The sequence below is a fragment of the Dreissena polymorpha genome, chromosome 2, assembly GCF_020536995.1.
Source record: "Dreissena polymorpha isolate Duluth1 chromosome 2, UMN_Dpol_1.0, whole genome shotgun sequence".
NCBI lineage: Eukaryota > Metazoa > Mollusca > Bivalvia > Myida > Dreissenidae > Dreissena > Dreissena polymorpha.
The window spans coordinates 126,145,955-126,151,174 of NC_068356.1; positions in this window are offsets into that span (position 1 = coordinate 126,145,955).

Here is a 5,220-nt window from a genome sequence, read left to right on the forward strand (position 1 = left end):
AGTTATTGAATTAGGGAAGGATAAATCTTCTGTAAATTGCTAGTCTCAGCTTCATTTGCGATTAGAACGTCGCTACATTGTCTGCGTAATAAAAAGTGATTCGATCGGAAAATGTTACAACATTTAAATAATGGAAATTAACGAGTAAAGCATTATTGTTTATAAGTTAACATACAACACACACACACGTGCGTACGCACCCATACACACACATGTATAATAATAATTTTGAGGGAAAATGTTGATTTCATACTAACATAAAGATGTCTAAATCGTATGCAACCATATAGATTTCTAAATATTATACTAACAGGTTCATGTTTGAATCTTATAACAAAATGCCTATGCATGAATCCGTTACTTAAATGTACTTGCATATGTCTTAATCGTTCACGACCGTATATATTTCTTAAGCGGATACTAACATGTACATTCCGGAATCGTATGCGAATGTGTTAATACCTTAAAGATTTCGAACACGGTGATGTCTTAATCATATAAGATCGAATAGATGCCTCACTCGTAGGCGACCATTCAGCAATCAGAGTGGTATTCGAACATATCAATTTCCTAATCATTTGTATACATGTATTTCGTATTATAATGCTTTAAATGGGTGCTTTATCAAGGGTCGATGGATGACTGGTCATAAGCATAAGATGAAAGAGGAAGTCATACAAAAGTATGTGTTTGCGTCTACTTGATAATTTGCGGAATAAATGCAGTATGTGTTATTGATGAACAAGTTATCAAGCTTTGACATGTGATTCGTAACTAATTGCAATACAGTGAAAACTTCGCACTTTGTGTTTTCAAATAAATAAAATACATAAAAACAATTTCTCAAAAGGATGATCATTAGAATAGGTTCTATCAATAATCACCCCTATTCTCCCATTACAAAGATATTGTTCCCATCTAGTAAAGGTGGACATATTAAAATAGCAGCGTCTGTAGAGATTGACAAGAGCGTAGCTTACGATATTCTTTAAGGACAACAGATGACAACACATATTTTGTTAATGTATTGCAGCGCAATAAAACCAAATTATCTTAACAATAATCAGATATGTCATCACCAAATAATACAGTTTGTATGGATGGAGAGGTATAAGTAGCAATTCTTCTGAATAGGAAATCGTTGACATTCTAAGATAATTATAATGAGTAACTGATTCGATTGCATCACAAGTGCACAAAGGTGAGAGTGTAATATTGCACTTGAATACATGCTGATTAAATGAACTTCACTTAGTTTTGGGTATTGATTGAAGCATTTGTTGGCGCCTTTCACCATTATAATATAATACATTCGGTTTCGTAACATTTATATTTAGAAGAAGCTTAAAAGACGTAAGAGAACAGCATTTCTAGTATCTAGAGGAAGTGTGTTCCATTCCGTAATGGTTGGTGGCACAAATGAATTAGAGTAGGTTGTTGTGCGGGCCGTAACCTTAAACCTGAATTCTTAAATTATGTTTATTCTTTAGCATATAAACATATAAGAAATAACCCAGGCAGGCAATGTTGTTTTATCAAATCCAAGCCGTTTCTGTGTGTGTAAGTGCATTAAATATCCCAATCAATTGGAATAATGCTTATGAATGCTTGGTACGTCTTTAAATGTCGTGAAATCCCACATTTACTCTGCAGTGTAAACCACAGCGCTCTCTTCAAAGAAAAATATCGAATAACATTTGACTCAAGTCGTGTGAAAATGGGTCTTATGTCAGATTCGGTCAGCGTAACTTCAGAGCAACGATTGCAGTTGCATGGTCTGGTCCCGAACTTCCATGTCCGCCGATGAGACCACGAAGTCTTGCGTTACTTTATAGCGGACGTGGTAGCTCCTGACCACAGTGCGTGAATGCGAAGGTTTGGTGTAGAGCTACGCAGGCTACATATGACATAAGATCCATTTCAACGCGGGCCATTCACGCTACGCCAACATATCATATACAAAGAATTCCTGTATGTTGCTTTAATTGACATAATTCTTAAGAGACGACACAGTCACGACAGCACTGATGCTTTGGGCATGTTGCATACATAGACTTGAGTTAGCGGATTTCTTTTCTTGCCAATGCCGTCGTCTCGCTTCCTATCTACCATGCGATGTACATTGTACTGTATGGAACTATACAACATAAATGCTGCATATTTAATAGATAATACCGAGAGGAAAGACACCCTCTCAGCAATAAAAGCCTTATCATACGCTATATAATGACAACAGCCGACACAAACGTAATTCAAATATTCATATAACGCCATAGATAAATCAAAAGTCAGGATTCAATATATGCCGGAATAAATCAATTTATCTGTTTATGTACACAACGACAGTTTGCAGTCTCTCTTGAGTCTGATTAAGCTCTGTTATAGATTATTGATGGTCATCTTTAATATAAATCTAAGCAGTGTTGGAAAAATATGTTTACTGATTTTCATGTTGGTTAAGATAAAGATTCCAAAACATGTTATGCGCTTATGCGTACTCCTATTTATTTATTTATTACAATGTATACGGTAACGAGGAATCCATTTACAAAAAATACTTTTGACCCAACCTCTATATATTCAAACGCTAAACGTTGTTTTTTTTGGGGGTCTGAATATATTCCTTAGTCTAAGAATGTGTTGGTGAAGACGAACCCAGCTTTAATCTTCTTAAATAAATAATTCGCACGACAATTATAAACATGTTTCCCATTTAATCTGATCATTTCAATTAATTTAGTTTAACTATTAAACGATTAACATAATGATGATGTCAAAACACTTTTTTTACTGGTAATGTAAATATCCTTGGCACAAGCATTATTAAAAATCAAAGAAAGCCTATGATTGTGTTTGTACCGCAATGTTCAAATGGTTGTCTTTTGCTATTTAAGCAAAAATTGAAGTGATTACTATTCAATAGCATATTATTAAGATCTAATAGAACTGGTATAGCGGTTTCGGCCTCTACTCAAGGTCTCTTGTTGTTGTTTTTCTGATCGCTCATAATATGTGTGTGTGTGTTTATCTTTTTCTTGAAAGAGAATCGATGATCATCGTGTAGAGGTATTAGGGCGGAGGCTTGACGATTTATCACATTAACTATGCAACCTCATAACGTCTGAAAGCATTTAAGTGGTTATTAATGCCATATACCAACACTACCGGTAGCTATGCGGCGCTAACTACAGTCACTGATGCGCTGTCTTTTCTTGGCACATAATTATATCATTTTCATTTGAATTATGCCAAGTACACTGATAAAAACAGACAATACATTGTTTGCACACATATTTTAAAATATGATGAAAGAATTGCATTAAAATTAATTTCATCAATACATTATGAACTAAGTTCGTGCATTTGACTTATCGATATTAAAATAAAATCGATGTGGTACAAACGAGGAGACGAGATTTTTCGTGTTTTGTATGTTACAATATATAACATCACAAAATTGAAATTTTAAGAAACAACATTTACCTGCGTTTTCTGCTAATAGTTAGTGATGTTTAAATAATATGATGTTGTGAAAATATTTTGAAAATGTGCATAACAATATAAATTCAGTCAGTTTCCAATGAACGACATTTATGAAATAGACAATGCAATATTCAATATTCTCCATTTGGTATAAACGACATGACGAGATATTTGCGCGTTTCATTATTTCTATATTACTGAATATTGTTGATCTTATATAAGTCTGTTTATTGCCTGATATCACGAAAATTTATGTTCGTCTTAGTCCGTTGTTACTTAACATACTTTGTGTCTAGAGTGGCTTTAATTTCCCAATTAACGTTTCTTACAATGAATGACACCATTAATCGTTGTTCCATCCGTTTTATTTTCTCACTATATTCATTCAATTCCAAGGAGTATTGACACAGAGGGCTAGAAACAAAGAACAAATAAACATATGCCAATACAAGTCGAAAAACACTATTAACTTGTTGCAAAAGTTACACTTTTTCATGTTTACACGGAATATTAAACCATATTTTATTTCGTTAATGTAGACCTAAGTAGCTATAAGCTAATGTATTGCGTGCGTGCGTGTGTGTGCGTGCGTGCGTGCGTGCATGCACGTGTGTGTGTGTTTTCATTTTTTATGAAAACACTTATTAAATCTTTATTTGGTTTACTTTCTACCCTTCTAATAAGAATTAAAGCTTACGTTAACTATAGTGTGTTTGTTAAATGAATCATTAAACATATGTATTTTGGATATGTCATCTCTCTTTTTATACAGTGTTATAGATCCCATTAACTTTAAAGAAATTTCAAAACTTTTTATACATGTTTGTTGACTCTTAACCTATTTTAAAGATGCAAACATGTTGTTTACATGCATCGGTATTTTCTTGTCATAGAATTCAATTACCATGCTTTAATTATTTTTTCCCGGTTGAGTAACCTTCCATAGAGCTGTTGATATCAACGTTTCATTCGGAAGCTTAAACAATGAGGAAAACAAATTATCCCTGAACCATTGTCTATTATTTCAAGTCCTGATAAAACTCCATGGTCCGGTGTTTATATACCATTTATTAAGAATACTGGAAATAGAGCTTAATCAGTAGGATCTTTTGTTGACATATTCGTACTTGGTCACGCGAGTTTTTGCCAAAACCATACGTTAATTACATTGTAATTTCAGCTGAAAACGCACAAATTGTCGGTAAGTAACAATGGTGCGAACTCGGTTTGAATTAAATTAAGCAGCTCGGGACAAGTTTTATAAATTGAAGACGTGATCAAAACATTCCAAGACGAGTAATCAAAATGTTCACAATGAGATTGGTTCTTGTTTTTATAATTTAATGGCGCGAGTATCCGAGGAATAATCATCGTATTCATTTACATTTGTAAAAACATCGTTTATATGTAGATTGGATTCCTGAGTAGTTAACAATAATACACAAGTGACTTTGTGTAAAGAGATTTGATCTAAAATCATTCATGAGCTTATTAACTATTAACAGTGTAGGCCATGATTCATTTTGCATATTTCTCTACAGTACATTATCACAATGAATATCGATGGTTTGTACTAAATCGGTTATAATGAAATGGTTGTTACCCAAGAAATATTCTCATAATTGTGTGTCTAAAACGATCTTAATAAAAATTCACTATGCAAACATAAAACCAAGTCAGTCTATGTGGAAATTCATAATTAAAGAATGTCGCAAATAAAGTTGAGTTGTTGTTTTT